Source organism: Dasypus novemcinctus, chromosome 8 (genome assembly GCF_030445035.2).
Source record: "Dasypus novemcinctus isolate mDasNov1 chromosome 8, mDasNov1.1.hap2, whole genome shotgun sequence".
In the NCBI taxonomy this organism is placed as follows: domain Eukaryota; kingdom Metazoa; phylum Chordata; class Mammalia; order Cingulata; family Dasypodidae; genus Dasypus; species Dasypus novemcinctus.
In genome coordinates, this window is record NC_080680.1 from 30974856 (window position 1) to 30980983 (window position 6128).

General features: G+C 38.5%; 1 protein-coding gene across 1 annotated transcript in view; it reads left to right on the forward strand.

Moving 5' to 3' along the window:
• LOC101411610 (guanine nucleotide-binding protein G(q) subunit alpha) overlaps positions 1-6128 on the forward strand; it is a 308556-nt gene that overhangs the window by 17195 nt on the left and 285233 nt on the right. The gene's annotated exons all lie outside the window — the stretch shown is intronic.

The window sequence follows — 6128 nt, forward strand, 5'->3', positions numbered from 1 at the left end:
CTAAGATTATCAGTGTCAGAGATGAAGTAGTATTTATTGTCTTCCTTCCATGTACAGTGAGGAAACTTGTTCATAATACTAGGGGTCAGCAGACTTTCTGTCAAGGGCGGGGATAATAACTTATTTTTGGCTTTGAGGCCCTGCGGTATAGGACCCTGCCGTATAGTCTCTGTCCCAGCTGCTGAACTCTGTCATCAACAGTCTGTAAATGAATGGGCATGGCTATGTTCAAATACAATTTTATTTACAAAAACATATGGCAGGCTGGATTACCAACCCCCAAGCTATGTAACTTCCATTCTTTCCTTTCCCACATTTTATTTTCATGTTCTGAATTTTTTACTCCTGTGTACTATAGATAGGTTACCTATACTAGGTTTGAAATGATTCTCTGCATCTTAATGGTTAGTAAAAACATTGACATATTTTACTTTATATAGATATTTAATTTTATTTATTTAACAGTGTTCTGAGACAACACTGAATGTATCCAACGACAAAGCTCTTGTAAGAACAACATAAAATTGTCCCTGGCTAATGATATTTTTCTGAAGGGTTAAGTAGTTTCTGTCAAGTCTGTCCCTGTAACCTGTTGATGGTCATTGAAAGGCTAAACAAAGAAAACTGAAATTTTCTTAGGTCATATAAAAACTGTATTTGTGTCAGGTGAGAATGAGAGGTACACATGATATTAAAGTTCATTTCCATGCTCATAATTTTAATTCACCTTTCCTCTATTCCGTTGATTATAGCTCTCTGATTTTTCAAATTCCATGCAGCTGCCATCGTAATCCTGAAGTGGTTTGCTCTTCTCCTTTACACTGTACTCTTCTTGAGTGCTTTTTGTCCATATTTGCAGGTATAGCGTTTACTTATGGTTTTGCAGTCTGTGTGATCCTTAACATTTGATAAATGCTGCTAAAGTTTCTCAAAGTTTATGCAGAGTTCATTTGTTTTCAGACTTTCTAAAATTTTAATCCTTTGATTTTCTTTCCTAGTTAAGCGCAAAGAAACTCATTGAAACATTGTTATGTATTACTTATTATTCAGTTTTTTAAAGTTTTAATAATATATATGTTTGTGCCTGCAATTAAAACACATATTTATCATTAATTCTACATTTAAATTGATGCTTATTACCAGACATTTCCTCTTTCAGTTTCTTTAATCATACGCTCTTATTTTCAATCACCTATGAATTTGTTGGGTTATGCTTTCAGATAAATTCTCACAAAGGGTCCATGGATGATATATTTCCTGTGTGTATGAGAATGCTTTTCTGTGGTATTCAGTTATTAACAACAACTTATGTAGAAACAGAATTCTTGGATTATACCTCTTTTCTAGCCACATTGTTTGCTGCAAGGCCATTGTTGCTCCATTGTTTTCTGACATCTAAATTTGGGGAGAAAAAGTCTGCAGTTAACCTCAGTATTTTTCTTTGTGACTTGCTTTTTAATTTGGGTTTTTGTCTTTTTCCTTAACATGGAAGTGTAATAACTTTACCAGGTTATGTTTCAGTGTTTTATAGTCTTTGTTATTTATCCTGAAGCTTTGAAGCCATTCCATCTGTATATTTTGTCTTTGTTCAGTTCAAGGATTTCCTTTCCCTAGTTTATCATTGAATATTTTTTTTTCTGTTTCTCAGGAATCTTTTTCTTTTTCAGGTACACCAATTATTCATTTAATGGATTTCTGTTATCTCTCGACCAAACTATCATATTCCCCCTAATTTTCTCATTTCTCTGTTCTCTTCCTTGTGTGATTTGCTCAGGTCACCTAATTTTCTTTTCAATTTTTCTATTTTTTAACCTCTCTTAAATAGTGCATGTTTGCGTTCATTTTCATTTTTTTTCCCCTAAGAATTATTTATATATTTATTTCACCCCCCTCCCCCCACCGCTGTTGTCTGTTCTCTGTGTCTATTTGCTGCATGTTTTTCTTTGTCCGCTTCTGTTGTTGTCAGCAGCATGGGAATTTGTGTTTCTTTTTGTTGTGTCACCTTGTTGTGTCAGCTCTCCGTGTGTGCGGCACCATTTCTGGGCAGGCTGCACTTTCTTTTGCACTGGGCGGCTCTCCTTATGGGGCGCACTCCTTGCGCATGGGGCTCCCCTACGCGGGGACACCCCTGCGTGGCAGGGCACTCCTTGCACGCATCAGCACTGCGCATGGGCCAGCTCCACACACGGGTCAAAGAGCCGGGTTTGAACTGTGGTCCTCCCATGTGGTAGATGGACGCCCTTACCGCTGGGCCAAGTCCGCATTCATTTTTTTGATAGTGTAAAGCAACTGTAGCCCACTTTTTTTTTTTGTTTACTAGAGTCTTTTGTTTACTAGAGTCAATCTTCCAAAGTGTTCTCTTCATTTTCCTTTTGCATTTTCTGTATTTTTTCTTCATTATTGCTTAGGAATGTTCCAAACTTTGTCTGGCCCTACTATTTGTCCAGAAAATTGTGTGGGTGGAATCTCATTGACTCCCTTCCCTATTTGTCTTGGATCTGTTTGTATCTTTCTCTTAATATTTGAACTGGAGAGCAGGAAGATGATGGCATATATTCTATTTTTAGCTGTTCAGTTGTCTGATTAGGGTGGGAGGGAGGGCATTGTGGCAGTGGGCAGCTTTAGTCTTTGAGCTTTGTATCCTCTTTCTTTTCTTTCTCTCTCTCTCTTTTTGTATCTTCCATCCAATTCTCTTTGTTCCACCTCTTCTGCATGAGCCAGCCACTGTTCAGAATGATGCCTTGCTATTTATGGGATTTTTGTTTTGGATTCCTACTGGATATTTTTTTCTGTATTCATAAATCATGTTGCAAAGTAGGCTTGCAACTAGAAGATCTATGTGTAGGCTCCCAGCAGGTCCTCTTTACTTGGTCCATTTGTATTCCTTCTGGTTGATAGTTCTTTTCTATTATTAATGTAGATGAGGATTTTCTCTCTACTTTTGTTGTTGTTCTTTTTTTGGGGGGTGCAGGTACCAGGGCCAGGTATCAAACCTGGGACCTTGTATGTGTGAAGCTGGTGCTCAAACCCTGAGTCACATCGGCTCTCCTGAGTTGTTTTTTTCGTTTGTTTGCTTGTTTAATGTTTTTGCTTTTAGGAAGCACTGGGGACCAAACCCGGGACCTCCCATATGGGAAGCAGGTACTCAACTGCTTGAGCCATATCTGCTCCTGTCATTCATTTTGATAGGTAGAAAGAAAATTGTTTTTTTACAGCACTTTGTCATCTCTCCAGGATGTCTGTTTGCGGCTTGATGACTATAATTAATAAACATGAAGTCTTTCATAGAGTGTTATAATTATAGAATCTTAATTAAGAATGTACTTTAAAGTCCAAGCTTGCACCATGTGTTTGAATCACCTCTGACATCCACCAATTTGTTATTGCTCCATTCCCATCTACATATAATGGCAGAAACATCATCCCTCAAGGGGAATTCTGTTTTCATTCATCGATGTTTATTAAGCTTTTTTGGTAACTAGCTTCAGATCCCATCTCTTGGAGACCCTGAGATACTGGAATATGTCTACCTCTCCAAGTGTACAGTCCTGGAAGTGACTTCTTTTTGTGAAACATCATGAGTCTTTCGATCAATTCTTATAAGGCAGGAATAAACCTTGCCCCTTATCATCCTCATTGGTCTCTTGTTCGAAAAAAAAAAAACAGCAACACTTGTAGTTGAAGTCAACATTGGAGGTTAGGTTTGATGAAATCAGAGTAGATAATATTTCTGCATCAACTGCCAGACTGAGATAAATATGACTCTAGAAATCTTTGTCTTTTGTCTGAATAAATCATCCTAATAAGACAGCAATTTTGAATGCAAAGAGCTCTCCTTCACTTTCTGTACCAGTACTCAGTGTTTATTTTTCTTAATACAGCACTACATTGCTATCCCTGTTTTCGACATATGGTCATCTATGATCTGCAGACCATGTTCTCTACATTTGCACATTTCCTTTGTCATGTACCCGCATGTTCTTTTATTTATTTTATTCCTGAGAGAACTTTTTCCTATGAATTTCATCCTAATTCTGTGAAACATTCCTCCAAGATCAAGATTATTTAAGCTTTAATTCTAACATCTAACATTGTTAATGCTACCTGGTTCATACTAAAAGGAAAGAAGATGGACCTATTACAATGAGATTCCTGAAGAATTACATGAGGAAAAAGAATTATTTTTATGACTCTGAGTTAAAGATATTGAAGAAATTAGATTTCAGGACAGATTCAATGTGAATCTGCATTTGATTCAGGTTTTTTGTAATTATTTTGTTGTTCACTAACCTATCAGATAGAAAGCCAAAAATATACTACTTGAATTTGAGGTCAGTGTTTAACTTGTGTTGGTATAAGGGGATTGGAGAAGTCAAGAGAAGAGGGTGTATCTGTAGGTCTCCTCTGTTGTAGAAGGAAATCAGATTAGTCTGACTGAGTGGCATCCTGCATATCAGGGCCTTGTGGAATGGTTGGCACCCTTGGCACGCCCATCGTAGATAGTCTGTTTTTTTTTTTTTTTTGTCTCCCAGCCCTCCTTGGTTCTCTTGTCTGTCTGCTCATTGTTTGCTTGCCTTCTCCAGGAGGCCCCAGGAACTCATGTGCCCAGTGACCCAAGCCATATCTGTTCCTTGTGGGATGTGGCACCTGTTGGCTTGTGGCATCTGCTTGTTTAGGCATCGGCTCATTTTGGCAAGTGTGGCATCTAGCTCATTGCAGGAGTGCGGCTTCTAGCTCATTGCAGTGGGTACAGTGTCTGGTCATCTTCTTTAGGAGGCACCAGAACCCGAACCCAGGATCTCCCATGTGATAGGCAGGTGCCCAACTGTTTGAGCTACATCTGCTTCCAGATGGTCTGTTTTAATCTCTCCTTACATTCTGATACCTAGGTTGCTAGCCAGTTCATAATGGCCATGATGGTTAAAGAAGGAGGGAACATTTTCATTCCCTTGTCCTCTATGAATTCTAATTTCCATTTAGAAAAAAAGGTAATATTTTCGGAATACTAAACTTTATTTCATACCTGTTTGCTTTGGCAAAATTGGTGTGATCTCTCTTTTTCTCCCCAGAAAGCAAGTGGTTCCTAGAAAAAAGAAAACCAACAGTACAATCCTCTATACTTCCATCATGCCTACATTTTTGGAACAGCATTGGCCAATGTCGATGTTTAAATTTTCTTACTTAGGAAACTGGATAGTTAACTGGGAGTTGTATTATTCAGAGCATGGTTGTTAAACAAATTCAGATCTTCCAGTTGGATTATAGTAGGGGTGGGGTGGGGGTTGGAGTTAAAAGTAAGTAATCTGATTCTTTAGCCAAAAAAAGAGAGGAAGAATCTTGCCCTCTTGTTCCTGTCTTGATTGAGTCTGGATTCTGCCCATGTGGTTGTCGTCAACTACAGGTGCAAGGTCTTTCTCTACAGCAGGTGTACTGATTCCTGGACTGTGGTCTGCCCAAGCTATCTCCTCTTTCTAGAACTTTTAATAGAAAAGGTGACTATGAGAATATTTGAGCATAGCTTCTTTAGAGGGCAACTCTTGTTTTCTGTCCATGTGTATGTACAGTAAGTCTTTTGGCTGCCTCAATTATACCTTAGTGTCATTATTGGAAAAATGGGATCATTTCTTGTAAAGCATTGCCACCACTCGTTTATTTCTTAATTAATTAGTTGGTTCACCAGAATGTGTTCTCTTCTAGCTCTGAATATTCACACACACACACACCCTCCCCTGCACCCTTGTCTGTTTGCTTGTTTTTTGCTTATTGTCTGTTTTGTTGTTTTTTCTTTAGGAGGCACTGGGAACCAAACCCAGGACCTCCCATGTGAGAAGCGGGCATGCAACTACATGAGCCACAGTTGCTTCCTGCTCATTTTATTTTTTTGCTTGTTGTCTGCTCGTTGTTTGTTAATCTTCTTTAGGAGGCATGAGGAACTGAACCTGGGACTTACCATGTGGGAGGTAGGTGCTCAACTGCCCGAGCCACCTCTGCTTCCCCTCACCCTGATTATTATAGCCTATTGAAATGCCTAAAATAATTTTCGCTTCCTTCCTTCTCACTTAGAATTGTTTGGAAAAAATTTTGGCATTTATACTGTTAAAAAATTGTTCTATACCTGGATTTACAAC